The 21,468-nt window shown below is 39.7% G+C and overlaps 2 pseudogenes; one reads left to right on the top strand and one right to left on the bottom strand.

The window, feature by feature from the left end:
* Positions 1-1,906: 1,906 nt before the first annotated feature.
* Positions 1,907-21,468, bottom strand: LOC114884005 (annotated as a pseudogene).
* LOC114884007 lies at positions 10,225-12,237 on the top strand (annotated as a pseudogene).

The raw sequence follows: 21,468 nt of genomic DNA, 5'->3' as shown, positions 1-21,468 counted from the left end.
CCCTTTGACAGCTTCCCTCCATTTTTTTTCTGGGTCTGGAGTTTCTAATAGTTACATGTTGCATCTCCCAGATGCAGCCTCTCTAACATATTGCTATCACATTTTCCACTGTGTCTTTCTTTTTTATATAATGAGAAATTTTTTAGATTCCTACTGAAGTTATTTCAGCAACCATATTTTCATTTCCAAGAGACCTCTCTTGCTTTCTGACCATTCTCTTTTTAATTAACACCCTAGCCTTATTTTATAGTTGCTAGCTCTTTTTAAATCTCCCTCAGAATACTAATTAGGGTTTTTTCTTAAATTATTTTGTTCCCTAAATTGTCCCCGGTCCTACCAGGATATGTTTTCACACTTTTCCCCCCTCTCATGTTGTAAGCTTTACTCAACTATCAGGCAAATGACAGTTATTTTCTATTTAAGAATGAGCGCAGAAAGCTCCCTGAAGTCAACGATTGATTGGTTTTCTTATGCAGGAAGAAGCTGGGAGTAACTGTAATAGGATCCCCCCCAAACACAATTTTCTAGGGTGTAAAAACACACACTAGCTGCCCTAGTTCTCGCCAGTTTCACTGTTTTCAAAATGAAAGCATCTCATTTCAGAAGAGTGAGGGCGGGGCTGGGAGTCCACTCCTCCAAACACAACCCTTCAATGAGCTCCCCTATTTCAGTCACACTTTTAACTAACTCCACCTTCTCTCCTACATGCGCATCTGAGCATGGGGCTACTTCTGCAGGTGGGGTCAGAATCCTCCTCAGTTGCAGGTGGTCCCTGTGCATATTCTAGGTGATGCTTTTCCTCTGTCCTACTGCCTCAGTTTCACACTCTTCCACTTGTCTTCCGTCTTTCAAAACTATGTTGAAATCCCTTGATTGTTGTGGGCTTATATACTTAAACACTTTGATACCATCCTTGTAGTGTCTTGTCAAAACGGAGAAGAGCTGAAAGGGTTCTCAGTGCATTCTGAATCTGCTATTCTGTGGTCCCAGTGTGTAAACTTCTTGGTCCTCCCCAGTGTCTATCATTACTATTAGAAATACAATCTCCTGGTCTACTCACTCATGAAGGAAATGAATACAACACATCTAAAATGACAAGGAATGCGGGTTAGATGCTCTAGGGTCTTGTCGTACTCCGCCATTTACTAATAAACCACTTACGTGCTACAAATTGTAGGTGCTCATTTATAAAATGAAAGAGGGTAACTCTACATGAACTGTAGATTTCTCCTACTCTAACATTTCATAATTTTCTAAGTTTTTTTCTTAAAATTCCTCTATATTATCATTAATTTTAATTAAAAAATAAAAATCTAACTTTCTCTTTTGAAAATCAGAGTTAATTCCCATAGTCCTACAATAATGGGATAATTAGTTCTGAAACTGGTCAAGTTTCATACGAAAAGAAAATCATATTAAATAATTTTTAAAAATTAAACATGGGACTTTGTAGCACAAAGACCAGGTCCCCCCCAAATGGTGTTCCTTTATTTACTAGAAATGTTCAGCTCTTCATTAAAGTTGAAATAAAATAAATATATTATTTTTTAGGTGCAAAAATTTCTTATGAAAATCAATTTTTCTTTTCTGTCCATACAAACAAAAGTATGGAATGACAATAGAGGTCAGGTTTATTTGGTAATAGAATGTAGCTTCTTGATATTTTTTATTTTAGGAAAGGAGAATATCGACATCAAAACTTTTTTCAACTTTACTTTTATTTAAAATGAGGCCATATTTTCCTCTTGTAAAAAGAGAGTTCAACTAGAACTGTCAATTTTCTCATCTGTAAAACAAGAGCACTGAATCAGCTGACTATTCATTCAGAACTCAATTTCTTTATCTTATGATCACTAAGGTTCTCCCTAAATCTAATATACTAAGGTTCTAAGGAAAGGAAAATATATTACTAACGACATGTTTTGATTTTTATTTCTTAGAGTTCAAATGTCCACCATTCACCTTGGTCTAAGCTTAACCATTCAAGGGGATACAATGCAGATGGGAGTAGAAAACAGAACCCTCACACAAGCTGTGCAGTGTTGCAATCAGGCTTCCGTTTGAAAAATAATCTCTATAGCTTTAAAGTGATACCTTTGTACCGGCAATGCTTCTTGTTTCAAATGGATTTTCTCTGGCTCTTCCTGAACACTTTCTGAGGAATCATCGACCTCTTCAATTTCTGAGGAGGAAGGACTCTCTACTGTCACAGTCACAGGAAATTCTGATGGACCTGAGTGTCACAAGAAGAAGATAGGAAACCACAGAGTTGTTAAACTACAGTGCAAAGAAAGAAGACAAGATTGTATAAAAGACAACACAAGCCAGATACCAAATATGCAAATATTAGAGGACATTTAACAAAAGTGATCTGAGGTATCATTATTTATAAACGTCTCTCACTGCTCCTTAGTCTAAAACAGGCAATGACTAATTAAAAGTACAGTAACTTATTTTTGCTATGTTACTGTACAGACCTCTGTTGTACATGGTTAGGATTAGTAATGGGAATTGCCCATATTATTTTATTAAGTTTCTTTCACAGAAGCCAAGGGAAGATCCAAGGTAACCATTTTTTCTCAGATCAACTTTAGACTGCAAGTGAAAAATTTATTTTTCACTATCAGACAAAAACAGTCTGGAAGAAAATGTAGTTTTTTGGAGGAAAATACATCAGTAAAGGGACTGATAAAGAATCAGAAGAATAATCAGAAAGTCAACATATCTAAGCTGTGTATAACAAATGTTAGAATTTAAAAAAGTAAATCACATACACATACATAACTAAAACTGACCCATCAAAAATTTCATCTTCTCATCACCCTTAAGCCAAAACTAGGGTAACAGTAATACAATTCTCCTGTCAAGCTTCACTGCCACTGCAATGTTATTCAATTGGACATTTCCAAACATTTAAAACCTGACCTGGCCACAACCCCATAAAAGTCTACAGATCATAAAGAAGTGTGCTGGGATTATATAACCACGCAGAAGACAAGTCACTAGGACATAATTTTGACAACAAGCTGCAAACCTGCAGCATAGGAAAATCCCAACAGGAGAACGAGGCGCACACCCCTCTCTCTGGGCATGCAAGGGCAGGACTGACACCCAAGATGCTCTTCTCTCAACCTCAGCAGAGGTGCCTCTCACAGAGCAACTATGCAGTCTCCCAGAACCACTGGGAAGGAGAATCTGATACTGACAGTATTAGCTTGCCATGAGGCCAGAAGTGAGGGAATGTGTGTGACCTTGGTGAGACAGCAGAGGTTTGGGAGATGTTGCTTTATATTGGCTTTCAGATCAGGAATTTGTACATAAACAACGTTTTTTGAAAACATATGAACATTCTTGAGTATGACAGCTCCATGTGAGGGGTCAGAAATGGCAGTAAAGTTCGTTTTACTGGCTAACAGCTGATTTGCAGACTGGAGAACAGGCTTTCTTGTTTACAGACAACCACAATGCTGCCAGTCGTGTGCCAAATCCACACAACTACACAGTTGCATTGGGAGAGTGACCAAACATGTTTTACGTGGATTTATTTCAGAGAGGGAAGTGCTTCTTGTAAGGCTCTGTCAGTTTAAAAAGCAAGAAGAATGACCATCCACCTTTCCCAGTTCAAGCCCTATATATCATAAATATGATAGCTACACACCAGCAACTGATTACATACATCATGAGCTTTGATGAATGGAAAGCCCCTAAAAAAGATATCAACAAAACGAAGCTAGATATTGATGTAAATACATCACCAGTTAAACCCAGTTAATACAACTATTTAGTATTATGTACAGTATCCATACAGAATTGTGTATAAAAATAAATAAGCTCAAAAGAAGGACCTGGAAAGCTCTGCTATGGAGAAAACTGAACAGAATTCAGCTGACTGGCTTGGTAATAACTCTGAACTGCTGAGAGGCCCCTTCAGTTCCTATGTTCAGTATGGTTGAGATTTCAGTCTCACTTCTGTAAATGGTGATATTAATCGTTCTCTAATTTACCACTCTGTGTGACGAAGATGGACCTGAGATTAAGTGTCTCAGGAAGAAGATAGAAAACCACAGAGTTGTTAAACTCAAATGCAAAGACTGGGGATTCAACACTATTCTTTATGCAACAGCAATTCACATTACCATTTGGTCAGATTCTTTCAACAAAACAGAAGCTGCACTCACATGTATTAAAAGACAAAAATTAACTGCCATCTGTATCAATATGTTAATGTGCTCCAATCACATGTTTTCATGAAAGTTTAAACATAAAATCACCTTTAAGATCTAGGCCATGTGATCTGCTCCCCGCCATGTCAGATTATACCCCGTGAAGTTTACTGTCTTAAGAGTGATAGAGTTCTTTATACCTTGACAAATAACTAAAAGGAAAATAAAAACCCACACACACAATAAGATGAAGAGCCTATACATTTGTCAATCTTGATTTATTTGCTTTTCTTGAGTCAATTGGAGGTTTACAGCCACATTCTTAAAATCATTAACTGCAATCTTCCCAAACAGGTAATTGATGAACTGATGCATTCTAAAACTTGTCAGTAACGAAGTGTTATTCCAGTTTACAGCAACAGTTTAATTCTATTTAGGTACTAAAACTGAATACACTGAATACTGCAAACTTTATTCCCAACCACTCAGTAAAGTACTACATACATTTGAGACAAAGGGGAAAAAAAGAAAAACCTAAAAAGCCTAAGACTCTTCTGATTTTCATTTCCAATGATACATGCCAATCTTGATGATCAATCAGCGACTTAAATGTCAACTATAAACCCAGTATTTTATTAGCTGCTATGCAGTATACTAGAGCAATAGAAGAGGGAGGACCTCAAACCCTCTGTTCCCTCAAATTGAAAGGCAGGCTTCCTGACCCCTCCAGACCACTACTGGACACAGGGAACACACACTAATGTTTCAGGACCCCAATCAAGAGTCACCTGCTTTGTGATTACTTCCATGACACACCCTCACCAACACCATTGAATTTGCTGCTCCTAAGGGACGTTACATATATTTCCTATTTTAACACAGACCACAGTGCAGTATAATTATGATTGCAGATACATGTTCTAACAATTTAAAGATCATGATGACTTTTTTGCTCTTTACATCTTGCTATTTCCCTTCCCATAATATTTCTTGAAGAGAAACCATAAAAATATAAACAAACACAAAAAACAGAAAATATACAAAACATGTGGTTTATGGCTTAACACAGACTTAAGTAAGATTAATTCTGACAGTATCCAGCATGACAAACTTCCATGGTACAAATGAGAATGGACCAAGGTTTGAGCAGGTACAGGAGACAATCCAGGCATGAACAACACCAAGAAAAGGTAGACAGGAAGTAACGTGGTGTGTAGGAAATCACGAGACCAGTCTGATGGGAAGAGACTTAAACAAGACTGAAATACTCACTTTCTAAACCTCCATCTCCAATTAGACAATTTGCAAGACACAGGTGCCCCAAAGTGGCCAATTTATTCAATCCCTTTAATGGGGAGGAACAGTTTAAAATTTTACCCCTTTAGTTTGCCCCAAAAGCAACTATCAAATGTTGGCAGGACACAATGAAGGCTTACCTTTGTTAACATAGTTACGTCTCTTTCTCTCACAACTAGCCCACTTAGTTCCAGGTTCCTTAGCGCACCTGACGCACTTACACAGCATCTAAGAGCTTTACACAACTGGAAGGTCACATCTTTATTTCTTATTGCAGGAACACAACTTCTGGAAACTTTATTTGTCAGAACCTAAAGCAAAATTATTGTAAAATGAGTGATTTAAACCATACATTTTATCACCGTTAAAAAGCATCTAAAAAGAAAAAAAAGCATCTGCTCTGTGCTAAGGATTAGAAACCACTCCTGCCCTTAAAGCCTCATTAAGGAGGGACATGTGTAAACTCAAAATTTCAATCACATGAGATAAAGAACCATAACCTTTATGCACAGAGGTTCCTATGGAGGCTAAAAGTTATGTCTAAGTGACGGCTTCATGATAACCCTGAAGTACAATCGAGAAAGATGAAGCTATGCAGAGTTGGAGGAGGAGGTGCATTAACTGCAGAGGGAGCACCTGTGCAAAGACACTCAAGCCTGACTCCTGCTGGGCACTGTAAATGCTGCAGGTGGGGATGACTAAAGGCCAGGGGTCCAAGTGTGAGAAGGGACAGAAAATAGAGATGTTGGTCGAATCAAGCCTGGGAGAGAGCATGGCTTGTATCCCACAGGTGATGAGGTCCGGGGCTACCACTGGCTGAGTAAGGGTGCCTCCGCTGATTAGCAGAAGGCACCCCACTGCTGAAGGACCAGTTAGATAAAGGGAGTGATCACAAAAAGCTCCCCTTCCTCAGGGCCAAAGAGCCCCAGGAGGCTTGGTAGAGCACAGTTCAGACTACATGCCTCTGGGCAGAGCACACGCTGGGCGGCTAGTATGCACTAACTCTGTGTGGGCAAGCCATTAGCAGCATTATTTTAGGCATATCTTTTCATGTTAGAAGATCACTCAACCCCAGTAGGCAGATGAACTTAGAGGAACTGAGTCCAGGGGCCGCGAAACCACCCAGGAGCTTCTGCCATAGTCCAGGCAAAATGCAATGTGGATGAAGAAGCAAATTTAGGAGGAGGCCAAAATCTACAAGCTAGCCCCACTGGATGCAAGACATGAAGAAAGTTCAGTGAAGGAACTCTGAAGAGAATGGGCTCTGCAATAAATTTTTCTTACAATCAATGTAAAATATTAGGCAAAATTAAGTACAGTGGTCTTCCAGCTCTAATTTCTTTTGATTTCTAACTTATTACTCTGGTTAAGTAAAGTCCCTTCAGAGGTACAGAACAGTTCCTACACCTGAATGGGATGCAAAGAAAAATCTGATTTCTCTTCACCAGGGGATGAGTTGAACTGTTCTTACAGAAGAGATAACACATGGTGTGAACCCCAGATCCTAGAAAAGGGCCAGGCTCACGATAAGTATTCAACTTTTTGAAAACAAATGAACAATCATTTCCTCTCCTAGATCTTAATACCCTTTCTCTGCTGGCTACTTTCTTTCAGCTTATAAGCATCCTCAATATACTCACTTTAAAAGCCCTCAGACCTAAGATTCTTTGGATCTTCTTGTGGGTAACCTAAGTATCTCCCATGCCTTCAAATACCTGTACTCCCAAAAAGCCCAGATCTGTACCTTGGGCCCAGACCTGTCTACCAGGCCCCTCTAAAGCACTGAAGATGAAGTAAGATCCTCTCCCCACCCCCAATCCCTTTCCTACTGTGCTCTGTATCTCACAAAAAGATGCAGCTATAAACCGTCACCCATACTTGCTGCCCTTCCTTTTCTAACTGGTCACCAGGCCCCACCCATTCTCTCTCGGATCTGCAAAATCCATTCAACCTTTTATAACTTAAGTGGGACCCTTAGATTACAATTCACCCTGCACCCAATCAAGTGCCTTCCACATGGAGGTCTGAGTGAGTCTCTAAACCAGAAGTCCATCTCACTGTTCTTTAGGGTTTCCCACAGCCTTCAGGATAAACATCTAAACTTCTGACAAGACAAACAAGGCCCCTTTCTGTTGGGCCCCACTAGGTTTCCAGTATCAACTATCATTTCTTTCCCAAACCCTGAGTTCCAGTCCTGTATCTTAGTTTTGCCATATTTTCTTATATTTCTCCAACTTTGACACACACTGCTCCCTCCTGCCACCCCAGGAGCTTCTACATATCCTTAGAAAGGATGGCACCTCCTCCAAGAAGCCTACCCTGAACTTTCCCTTCCAAGATTCTGTGCTCTGCAAAGGGGAAACATGGGGGGAGGGATAAATTAGGAATTTGGGATTAACATATACACACGACTATATATAAAATAGGTAATCAACAAGGACCTACTGCATAGCACAAGAAACTCTACTCCATATCCTGTAACAACCTGTATGGGAAAAGAATCTGAAAAAGAATGGATATATGTATAATGGAATCACTTTGCTGTACACCTGAAACTAACACAATATTGTAAATCAACTATGCTCCAATATAAAATAAAAATTAAATTAAAAAAAAACAAGATTCTGTTCTCTGTAACACCGGAACTCACTTCTTCCCTAGCACTGACTACTGTGCTTGTGTTTACTTGCCGCCCAGTAGAAGGGGACATTACCTAGGGCAGAAGCATCCTCTCCAGCAGCACTTGGTTCTGACAACTCATTCAAGTGCCAGGATACTCTACACACATAACCTGCTTAATTAATTCTAAGAACCCACAGAAAGGGTGGTTTTTAATGTCATTTTACAAGTGTGGGGATTGTAGTGCAAAAGAAACCTGCCCAGGCCACAGAGAGCATAAACTCTGGAATTCAAACCCTAAGCTGCCTTCACACCAGTGCTCTTTCCACTATATGATAGGACTATTGAAAAAAAAATTTTTTTCCTGAGCCCTGTTTTAATGAAAAGGAAATGAAGCTGGGATATATCAATTTCCTAATTGCTTTGGCGTGTACCAGGCAAAGTCATTCAACAGACCAGGTAACATCTGTGCAACAATTAACGATGCTCCAAACTGTGCTAAGTGTTCTACTTTGTAGAGTCTAGAAGCATTAACACAGTGCAACCTTGTAACCGCCACGGAGGCTGGGTCCTGTTAAGCCCATGCTACAGATGAGAACACTGAGACCTAGAAGCCTTAAGGCACCCGGCCGGGGTCACCGAGCCGGCAGGAGTCCGAGGCCACACGCCCCGTCTAGTGCACGCACACCTGGGCACTGGGCATCCGTTCTAGTGCCCACCCTCCACTTTGTACCATCTAAAACTCTGCTTCGCAGCACCGACACGAGAGCCCCTGGAAGTGGAAAGTACAAACCCGTCTCGCCAAGCCATGGCTGGAAGGAGCTCTGGATATAGATAAGGGGCAGAGGGTGCTCAGGGGTGGTGCCCAGTCCACCCTGCGCAGGCAGTGGGTGTTGAAGTCCAGCAGGCCCTCCCACAGGGAGGCGCCCACGGCGGGCAGAGGTACCGAATCCTGCAATGCGCACAGGTCCTCACAGCGCCAGAAAAAAGTCGGCTGCGCTGTCGCGGCACAGCTTCACTCAGTGATGATGGGCCAAGCGTGGCCTTGGGGACACTGGCTGCACACAGGATGCCCACACACGCCTGGAAGACCCGGCTGGCCTCCTGGCCCCTCGGGCGGCCATCGCAGTCCAGGGACTGGTAATAAGGATCAAAGTGGTAAAGGACTTGCATTCTTCTTCTTGCATTATTTCAAAACCGGCATCGCTGGCGTCAGGCAGTCCGGTAACTGGGTCCGGCGGACCGGTAATTGGGTTCATTTGCCTCTGCCTTATCTGCCTGCCATCTGCTTCCTGAAATGCAAACAGCTACACAGGGTGATTTGCTACAAGACAGTGCAGGGAGCTTAAGCACCAGATGCAGGATGTAATTTACACTGACAGCTAGGGAGTGATAGGAACAGGATGTAATTTAGCTTTGTGAAACTTACATCTAGTTACAGACAGTACAGATCAGTAACAGTTTAAATAAAACTAGGATCGATTAACCCTTTCAGGCCAGTTTATGTGTCTTCTCTAGCCTGTTCACTGTCCCCTTTACTTTCCTTATTTTCAGGAGAGGAAAAACTTCATTTCTATTTTTGCTGCAACATTATTATGCTTAGTGAAATAAGTCAAACAGAGAAAGACAAATACGGTATGTTATCACTCGCATGTGGAATCTAAAAAATAAACAATAAATGTAACAGAAAGGAAATGAATGCACAGATGTAGACATCAAAGCAGTGGTTACCAGTGGGTAGGGGGAAGGGGGGAGGGGCAAGATAGGGGTAGGGGAGGGGATGAAGAGGCACAAACTACTATGCATAAAATAAATAAGCTATAAGGATAGCCAATGTTTTATAATAACTTTAAATGGAGTATAATCTATAAAAATATTGAATCACTGGGTTCTAATATATTGTTATTACAATATAATACTGTAAATCAACTATACTTCAATTTAAAAAATGATCACCACAGTACGTCTAGTTAACATCCATTACCATACATGGTAGAAATCTTTTTTTCTTGTGATGAGGACTTTTAAGATCTACTCTCTTAGCAAATTTTAAATATGCAATACAGTATTATTAACTATAGTCACATCCCCAGGACTTATTTATCACTGGCAGTTTGTACATATTGACCACCTTTACCCATTTCACCCACCCTCCACCCCCTGCCTCTATGAGCTTTTTAAAAAATTCCATATAAAGTGAGATCATACAGGATTTTTCTTTCTCTGTCTGACAGATGGGGAAGTGCCTTAAGTCCCCCACTTCGGATGACATCTCCTTGCCTCACAAGTCTCAGTCCGACTGGGCTAGCTTTGGCAAGGGGACGGAGCTGGATCAGGAGCCGCTGCTGCCATATCTGGATCAAGTTCCAGTTTTGGTCTATCATCCAACACCTAGCCAGACTCGCCTAGCAACTCAGCTGAGAGGAACAAAATAGGATAGCTCAAAAGAATAGGCCTCATACAGCATCAGCCTAAAGGAGTTTATGACCCTGGAAGAAACAGATCAGAAAAAAGAATCCAGGGGGCTTCCCTGGTGGTGCACTGGCTAAAGACTCCGCACTCCCAATGCAGGGGGCCTGGGTTCGTTCCCTGGTCATGGAACTAGATCCCACACACATGCCGCAACTAAGAGTTTGCATGCCATAACTAAGGAGCCCACCGGCTGCAACTAAGACCCAGCGCAACCAAAACATAAAATCAATCAATAAAATAAAACAAATATTATAAAAAAAGATCCGGGAGTGTGTGATCTGTATGATGGACTTTGTTTATGAGAACCCAATTTGATTTCTGCTGTGTATGCAGATCACCTGGGCTGTACAGATGACTGGCTGATGAGATCCTTCACGTGCCCCTCCTGCATGGAGACAGTTGATGCAGCACTGCTTTTGTCCTACGAGACTAACTGAGCCAGTGTCTCTCACCTGACTTCAAGAGAACCATCATTTTTGGTGGTTTTGATCTTTTGTCGTTGAGCCCAAAGAGCGGGGGATTAGGAATTAAGATCATGCAGAAAGTTTCCTAAAAAATGTTGGGGAAAAGTACGTGATATTTTAGAAATTCAGGGGGAAAAGTAGGATGCTATTTTTATGTAAAGCCTTCTCCCAGTGTTTAAAAATATAATTGTATTTAGATCTTGTTATTGCTCCAGTACATAGGATTTGTGTAAAGTGTTACATCAGCTATATATGTTTCAATTGTGTGTAGAAGATTAGGAGAAAGATAGTGGTTGTTTTTCCTAAGTGATATCTTTCTTCTTCCCCATACCCAAATTCTTTTCTGAAGTTGCTGGCATTTGGGTCAAGGTTTTATTTAAAACTACATTTTATAACACTGGCACAAAAAAGGTAGTTTTAAGCTTTTTTGCATAGTTCTTTTTTTTTTTTTTAGAATAAACATAGAGCATTTATTTTTTACTTTATAGGAACTCCACAAGTTAAGGTCCCATTGTTCTTTTGCTGTGATTGTTGTTACTACTGATGTTGCTGTTTTCTGTCTTTGCTGGTTCTTTCTAATCTACCATTTGTCGTTATTGGCATACAGTCATCTCAGGGTCACAAGATAGCTGCTATAAAACCAAGTATCATATTCTAACAAAACAAGGAGGAAGCAGAAAAAGAGTCCCAATGGTCATTTTCCTAATGCATATTTATCTTTTTTCAGAGAAAAATATCATTCTCATAAGCACAATAACAGCCTTCCCCTAATTACTCATTTGCCAAAACAGACTGATATGACCATTCATAAGACAATTCATGGCAAAGAGGGATATGATAATGATTGCCTCAGCCTAACAAGGATTTATCCACGAAAGCTGAATGCTTCACTCCTCAAAGAAATCAACACTTTTCTACATACAAAACACAAGTCTCTTGAAGGGTTCTTCATAAGTGCATTATAGAAGAATTTAGTATGTCATAAGCACTTAAGGATTTGACATTCAACTGTAGTAGTATCCATGTTGGTTAATTTTCTTACAAGCCCCATGATGAGTTTGAGAAAAACTGAAAGAATTACAGTATCAGGTTCTATTAAATCCTTACATGTATCTTGCTTAAGTTTTGGTTCATTAATTTATATCCAACTACATAAAGCAAATTTGGAATAAATAAATAAATAAATAAGATTGAGGTCTCCAAATATTTTCATAGGAAGATGTCCACCATATATTAAATTATAAACCAGAATGTCTAAATACTATACCATTAAATCACATATACAGTCAGTGCTGTATATCAAACGGTTCCATATCCTGCAGACATGGAAGGCCGACAATACTACACCATTTTACATACGGGACTTGAGCATCCGAGGATTTTGGTATCCATGGGGAGTCCTAAAACCAATCCCCTGCAGATACCAAGGGACCATTGTATATGCTTATATCTGCATTTTTTTACGTCTCAAAAAATATGTGCTAAATTATTACTGGTGGTCACCTCTGAGTAGGGGGCAAAATTGCCTTCCCTTCCACTTCATACATTTCTCTGACTGCATTTGTTGCATTCAGCTTACATTACTACTGTAAACAGAACAATTTAAACATGGTCTGCCTCTTGGGGTTGGCAACTCACCTGCAGATGTGGTAGCCAGTCCTGTTTAAACCATGGGTACAGTGGACACCAATAAGTCTGTCTATAAAACAGGGAATATGGAATTAAGTAAGCGAAGCAGATACACTAAAAACAAGTTATACAATTTTCTGAAGAGTAGTGTTTATTAGTTACCAAAACACGACCACTAACCTGAAAAGGAAAAACTCTGAAGAAAGAGTGTTTTTGCAGGAACGTACTATCAAGAATTAACTACTATAAAGTCAAAATTCATTGTCTCTGGGAAATTTTGCATAGCCTCCAATCAGATGCAATAGCGTGGACTGGAGAATGCCCATCAGGAACTGACCTGACTATAGAAAAAGGGAGTGGAAACACAAAAACAAAAACAGGCTACCAGACGAATAGAATTTGTTTTTGAGTGAAACAAATGGAATGCCTTCAATTTTAATGCTCAATATTAAAAAGAACAAATGGTTTCTGAAGTGCTCTTGGGGTCCCAAAGCACTTCCATTCCTTCTCTCATTCACTGCTCCTCACATACTATGGGTCTATGTGCTTGTGGACTTCCCGGGTTAACTAGTACGGTTTTTATTTCACAATGAAAAAGTAAGACTTGAGACGTAAGCCCAAGCTGCACAGCAGGCAAACAGAAAAAAGACTAGAATCGAGTCTCAGATTTTTCCAACTATGCCACAGTAATTCGTGGTCCAGCACTTAAAAAAAATTATATGAGAAAGTAAATATAAAACATCAACATGTAGCTGATCTCTGCAAAAGGTATGTCTGTGACTAGGTGGTGTCTGGCATTCATCATCTCCTGCCTGGATTACTACCGCCCTATAATTCTAACAGTCTCTTCTATTTCAACTGATCCTCCACATGGAAGATGTTATCTTTTTAAAATATAAACTAGGCTGGATTGCTCTGTTGCTTGAACATCTTCACTAAGCACAGAATAGAGCCCAGGTTGTTAGCACAGCATTGAGAACTCTTTATAAACAAATATCAGTCTGTCTCTCCAACTGAATTATAAGTTCAAACTATGACTTACAAGGACCTACATCATCCACCTCCCTCCTTTGCCCTGCCAGCCTCCCCTGATCTCATTCTCTACTGCCCTGTCCTCACTCACTTTCCCCTGTCCAGCCACACTGGCTTCCTTACTATTCCTCAAACATGCCAAGCACAGTCGTGCCTCAGGGACTTTGCACCTACTATTCCTTCTGCTTCAGAACACACCCTCCCACCCCATCTCCACTCTCGCAGAACACACCCTCCCACCCCATCTCCACTCTCCCAGAACACACCCTCCCACCCCATCTCCACTCTCCCAGATATCCAATGGCTTGTTTCTCACTTCAAGGCTCTGCTCAATCGACATCTTAATAGAGGGGACTTCCCTGATCACCTACCACAATCCCTCACCTCTTCATCTTCTTTTGTTATTCTCCAAAGCATTTACCACCACTTGACACTCCATATATTGACTTATTTATTCACCTCTCTCCCCCACTAGAATGGAAAGTACGTAAGGGCAAGAACTTTGTTCTCTTCCTACTTCCTAGAACAGTGCCTTCAACTTAGAAGGTGTTATACAAATATTTGCTGAAAATGAATGTATGAATTCTTTGCCCTTTCACACTACCCTCTAGTCACACCATAGGCTGCCCCTCCAGAGCACAAGTTCAAGCCCTGTGCCTTTTGTACCTGTCCCCAATACCTGGGCTGTCCTTTCCTCATTCCGGCAAAATCCTCTTCCCCCAAGCCCAGCTCAAACGCTGTCTCCTCAGTCAGGCCTTCCTCAATTTCTCCTCTATATTCCTGCTGCACTTGATTCTTTTATCATAATTAACCCACTTATACTCACTACATGTTTCTCTTCCTAGATAACTGTAAGTTGCTACTGAACAAAGACTTCTACTCACCTCTGTATCCCCGTGCCCTAACAACAAACCTATAAGGCTCTCGGTATTTACTGAAACAATTTATTTTCTGAGTCTCTACCAATTCTAGGGAGTGCATAGTATAGTCTCCTCCTCATTATCAGTGAGCCTGGCATCTGTGGGAGGGCCTTATAGCAGAGGAGGTCACCAATGGATCATAACTAAGGTCCTGAGACAGCAATGGCAGACAGCATGGTGAAGTTAGCCCACTGCATGCAGAAGACCCACAGAGGAGTCAGCATATGCAATGGACTACACTTGGTATAACATGTGAACAGTCAAGGTTTACAAACGTGTTCTCATGCACTTGTAAGGATCTTCTAGCCCACGCGGAACAGACAGAACACACACAAAGGAGCCTGGGGGAAGTGAGTAGGCCGGCAGCTGTGCCCTAACATCTTAAGAGGTAACATTTCTGTGACTACAGTTTAAACAAATCAGATAATTTGCCTCCTTTCTAGACACCCTGGTTATCACAGGACAGGCCAAGCCTCTCAAGTTTTAAAGCTAAAGTAGACGGAAGATCTGTGAATAGGGCTTAAGATATTTAAGAGCTAGTACTTGCATTAAGCAACCAGGTTATAGAATGAAAATTCATCTTGAAATTCCAGTCTCTCCCTCTCTCTCTCGCCTCCTATCCCCTATCTTCCCACCTCCATCTCTATTCCTACTCCCCTACTCCCTGTTTTATGTATATACGTGCATCATTTTATATACACGGAATATTTACTGTCTGTTACATTTATTTAATAAAGTGCACACTCCTCAGGCTAAATTTAGAAAGAGGACAAAATGAACACTTTCACATGGGCGTCAGTGGCGTTCCAAAGACAAAAGATTCCTCAGTCTTAAAACATGGCAAACACCATGTTCCTTCTGATAGTTAGATGCTAGAAAAAGGCAAGTGGATCCTTAAAATTCACACGCTATTAAGACCCACTATCAACAGAGTAGATCTTAAAGCGGAAACAAGAAAACACCAGCCTTTTAAGTTCTTCCTGTCTGAAGATAAGAGTAAGAGGTGGTAGTGTTCTTCCTCACTTGCACCCAAAGTGTAAAAGCAGCAAAAATATCTTAAACACATATATGATGAGGAAGCCACTCTTCTGGTCCACTCTGTTTTGTTTTGCTTCTAGGGATCTGTCTCACTCCAAACCTTTGCTTTTTGTTTTCTCTTTTATATATGCTAAGAACCTGAGAGTCTTAACCTTTTCTTCCACCTCTCAACCAATAAATAGGACAAAAGAATATTTTTATGTTTTTATGTATTTTCCATTCAAATTTTTAAAAAAGAGATAAGTAAGCAAGCTCAGTTCATATTTCTCACAAAAATCACTTTCCAAACTAAACTAAATTGTTTGTGACCATAAACAGGAAAAACACCGTACTCTATTAGCACCACCTGACATTTCCACCTTAATGTTACCAAAGACAACTTGACACTAATGCCAGAACTATTAAAAATGTTAAAAATCCCCAACCCCACTCAAAATGCATACCAAAGTTCAGGTAAAAGAAAAACAAAAACAAAAGTAACTCACCGTTATCTTTATGTTCTTTCAGAAACCCATTAACAGCACATTGGAATTTAAAACTAGTGTCGTCATCTGGCACCTGATGCCCAATTGTACAAATTTTTAAATAAGGAATAGTTTCTGGTAAGTCCTATAAGGCAAAACCATGAAAATATGTATTATTTCCTTTGTAGGGAAAGAATAAAAAATTAATTAGAGAAGGCAGGATATAAACCAGGAGAGTACATTAAACTTAGTATGTCAGTCATTCTGATGAGAGCCATTTTTTCCAAAGCTGCTTTAACCAGTAATTATCACTTGATTTTCATTAAAACTGCAGAACGGACAGTTACCAGGCATGCAAAAGGAAAAGCAAATCTATGTGAATGAATGCACGTGTAACTCAAAATGATATAAACAGTTCTACCTACATTTATGTTCTATCTTACATTTCAAGGGCCATAAAGCAGCTGTGATTTAAGGAGAGTAGTAGAATAGAGTCAGAAGAACTTGGATTCGAATTAGGAAATAGAGGCAATTTCAGGCATTGTTGAGAACTGGTATTCCTGGGGTGGGAGAAAGTAGACTATCAATAAAAGACAGAAAAGGATAAGTGAAAATTCTCTAGTTCTGAATTTAAATGGAAAGTAGCAGTAGGAACATATGACATATTTTAAAAATATAAACAAACATACATATTTCCTAGCTCTGACCACTGAAAAAGTCTAGAAACAACTGATGTCATGTTAAAAGGACTCAGGAGTCACTGAGAAGCTCCAACTGGCCAAAGATAGGGCCTCAGTTAGAATAATAACTGTAACGGGGTCCATGGTGATAGGAGTAAATAAAATTTTACAAAACTGGTCACCACTGGAGGATATTTGTGAATCAACTCATTATTTTGAAACCTGTTAAATAAAAGAAGAGAATCATGCCTCTACAACTGAGCAACCAAACAGTTGATGAGGGGAATCTTCTCCTCATACAAATATACCCAGCTAATAAGTGAAAAAAAGAACAACAGAATTCACCATTCTTTGAAGCCTCAACTGAATTAATGGATGTAGGTATGAATCATCAGTGACTGCTAATACCACAGAAAGAGACAATTATACATGTCTCCATGGAAGAACACATCATCACCCATGAAACTGTCTTGCCAAAAAAAACATGCAAGCTTCATTCAGATCAACTACCAATTTACAGGAAATAAAAGGATTGAAGAATATGTTACCAACACATGGAATGTAATCATCGACATCTAGATGGGACAAATTACCTGGTTTCTTTAAAAACAAAATTCAAGGAGGAAAAAAAAAGTGAGAGAGACATGGAGGGAGAAACTATAGATTAAACAAGACTTCAGAGACCTAACAATCCACGACAAAGTGTGGACCTTATTTGGATCTAATTCAAAATTCTTATAAACAATTTTTTATGACGTTTTGGAGACAACTGCAAATTTGAGCACTCCCTGGGTATTTAATATTAAAAAATGATATTAAGGAATAAAAGTCCTATATTTTAAATTCACGTACCAAAAACGTACAGGTGTAATTACATGTTGTCTCGGAGCTGCTTCAAGATAATATGGAATGGGGTGAAACAGGTGGGGGTATAGATAAAACATGACAGCCATCAGTTGGTAAATAAGAAAGCTGGATGAGTTCATGGGTATACAAGGAACACTCACAGTATTTTTATACTTTTGTATATGCTTAAAATTTGTGATAATTGTTTAAAAACAAGACGACACTGTAGAAAAGAGTTTGGCACTTTCTCAAAGGTTAAATGTAGAGCTACCGTATGATCCAACAACTCTGCTACTACCTACGCTGCACATCTAACAGAACTGAAAGCAGGGATTTGAACAAGTATTTGTACACCAATGATCATAGCAGCATGATTCACAATACCTACAAGGTGGAAAACAACCAAGTGTCAATCAACCGTTGAATAACAAACTATGGTCTATATACACACAATGGGATTTTCTAAGCCAAAAAAGAAATGGCATTTCGTTACGTGCTATGACATGGATGAATCTTGAAAACACGATGTTTAGTGCAATAAGCCAGACACAGGAGGACAAATACTGCAGATTCCACTTACACGAGGTACCTAGAATAGGCCAATTCACAGAGACAGAAAATAGAATAGAGGTTACCAAGGGTTGGTGGGAGGGAAAATGGGGTTGTTACTGTTTGATGGTTACAGAGTTTTTGTTGAGGATGATGAAAAAGTTTTGGTTATAGACAGCGGTGATGGTTACACAACACTGTGACTGTACTTAATGCCACTGAACTGCATATTTATAAATGGTTAAATAAATATGATTTATCTATATTTTACCACAATAAAAAAAAAAGGAATAACAGAGCTGAAATTTCAATTCTTCCTTTTCCGAGAGTCAGTTTCATCGTCTGTAAAATTAGTAATTGTAGTTGTCTATCCTCTGAGCTTAGTGCAGGGTAAGCACTCAGTAGGAGATATCAGTACTACTTCCACTTCAAGAGCAAAGGATTGCTGTGAAGATTAACTAAGTCAATGGATATGAAAGAACTTTCTAAATGACAAACTGCTCTACAAATATTAAAAGACATTAGGTGTTACTGTCTCCCAAGGCCATGGAACAGGTCAGAAGAAGGATAATTCTTTTGCACTGGAATGTCCTACATGGGCCAAGAGAATAGATGGGTTTCTGTACTATATCAGAAGGCATTAGGAAAAGGAAGCATAAAACTTAAAGAACAATTGTCTTTTACAGTGATGCTTAAACATGCTCAGGCAACTGCTTAAAATAAGTGCTAAAGACATAATGGACATATCTTTCTTTCTTTTTAGGATACTACTGTAACTACTAAAAGTTTACTTCATTTTCAAAATATAGAACATGGAAGCTTATAGAATTTCTTCAGCATATCTAGAGCCAACTGCCAAATACTATAGTTCAATTCATATCTTTAATCTCATTTTGAAACAGCAATTACAAATGTGTATTTAAGGAAACCACTAGCTTCCCTTTTTGAACCCATGAGAGAAGGCCAGGATTCACCTTAGCATAAGATGATAACTACTGAACTACTATGAATTATTACAGTATCAGAAAGGTCATTTTCAATTACGGCTTCCATTTACCTCTGGCTTATAACAGCGGCGAGTATATGTTAAGTCAATAATCAGCCCAAGTTCTTCATTCTGTCCTTGGATTTTGTTAAGAGATCCAAGGGGGAGAAACGTTCTTCTGGAGCAAGATTCTTTTCAAAACTCTGTCAGAAAGAATAAAATAAGGAAGAAAATATGTTTAAAATCCTTTACTACATTATCCATTTATTCAAAACCTGTGATGCTAACATATGAGATTCAAAGTAAAATTTCCTCCTCTGGAGTTTACAAGCGATATTACAATCCTTTCTTCCAGAGAGATTAGATGGAAGAAAATAAGCTCACTTCTATATAGTTATTTCTATGTTTGTTTATTTCATGTTGGTCTCCTAACCTGACTGTAAACTCCCAGAAGGCAGGGACCACATCAATTTTGCCCACCACTGTATTGCCAGCTCCAAGCAGAGTGCCTGTAAATAGACACATAAATAAATACTTCTTTAATATCTACCTATGTGAAGGATGGCTAAATATTCTTTTATGTATTTGGTTTATTTATGTACTCTGTTCGATTGATCTGTTTGGTTATTCAAGTGCCAGCAACACAATTTTCTTTTTAAATTAGTAGACTAGTTTTAGAGCAGTTTGAGTTTCACAGCAAAACCGAGCAATATGTACACAGTTCCCAGTTATACTCTCTCTCCTTCATCCCACACTGCCTTCCCCATTATCAACATGCCATACCAGTGTGCTTCATTTGTTAGAATTCATGAACCAACACTGACACATCATTATCAATCAAAGTCCATAGTTTATTGCATTCATGGTACAAGTAACTGACTATTTATTTCTAGTATCGTCATCCCCAAACATTTACATACTGAGATACATATTACTTTCTTATAAATTACTTTATTCTTTATTTATAGTTAGCGCATTCCATTGTTGTATTTTTTTAATTTTATTAAGTACAAAAGTAGGTTGTATTTATCTATGAATTCCATTTCTGGATAGTAAAAGAGGTATTAAAAAGTATTTGCTATAAAAAGGGAAAATGGAGTACGATGGGGTTGAGAGCCAGGGCTCTATATGGAGAATTCAGATTTCTGAAAGAATACGGTATTAACTTTTGCTTACCTTTTTTTAAGGAACTTTGAAAGCAATGAAATGAGTCCCAGGCATCCGCTGTTCAACTGGGAGATAGTCTTTCCACCTGTTAATATATTTTTTGTTAGGCAAATTTTATGTTAGGCTGTCTCCCTGCATAGGATGAATGCGCCTTGAAAATGGAAATCATATCCCTCTAGGGTAGGTCCCTCTTCTTTCTGCTTTGCATTTTGCCGCTCCACTTATTCAACCCCACCTAGTAATAACCTATACTTCCCTTGTTCCTGTTTTCCCATCTTGAAAACAGATAAAAGGCAACAAAACAATGCAAAGGTCTCAACAAATAAGGGATATCTAAAACCAGAGATGGCCAGAACTTCTGTATCCCTGATAAAACCTAGCCCGCTGTTGACTACTAAGGTATCATTAATACATGCGTGTTGACTGAAATAGTTTAAACTCAATTCTTCCACTTCACAATTTACTTTTAGTCCTTATACAAAACCTGATAATAAAATTCCTTAATGCTAGGAAACACAGTGAAAAATAATATCTGAACTGACTTTTGTAAGATTAGTTCGAAAATTCGGCGGTACCGGTGCGGTTTTTCACTCAAACTTAGTTCCAGTAACAATTACTCACATTTCCTGTGCCTAAACAACACAGCTTGAGGAACTGAAGGGGATTCCATTCTGGTAATTAAGGAGAGTCCCCAACACTGACAGTCCCATCTTAAAAAGCAGTCTCTCTGCATTTTACCCGAGGAGCAATGGCCAGAGCCTCCCTTTTAAAACGATGGGGAGAAATCAGAACATCACACACTGTCCCTTTCAGCTACTGTGAACTGAGTCGCGAGACGACCAATACCCCCTAGCACAGCGCGGACGGGCCAGCGCGCGGAGGCAACAGTCACAGGAGACAGCACAAGATACGAAGCCCAGGCCCAGGGGCCAAGCCGTATTACCTTTCCGAGATGTGCTTTCCGCCCTTCCTCCTGGCCGACGAACGTCCGTCCGGAAAAGCCGCGACGCTGACCCCAGCGCCCACGGGCATGATGCCACTGGCTCATGCGACCCCCAAGATGCCGCCCACCCAATGCCAAGAGTGCAAAAGTCGCCAACCCGGCGCCCCCGGTGCCAGGGCCCCGAACCACAAGCGCCTAGGC

The sequence above is a fragment of the Monodon monoceros genome, unplaced genomic scaffold (genome assembly GCF_005190385.1).
Source record: "Monodon monoceros isolate NGI ecotype Baffin Bay Population unplaced genomic scaffold, NGI_Narwhal_1 Super_Scaffold_5, whole genome shotgun sequence".
NCBI classification, from domain to species: domain Eukaryota; kingdom Metazoa; phylum Chordata; class Mammalia; order Artiodactyla; family Monodontidae; genus Monodon; species Monodon monoceros.
This window is presented reverse-complemented; position numbering and strand designations above follow the sequence as displayed.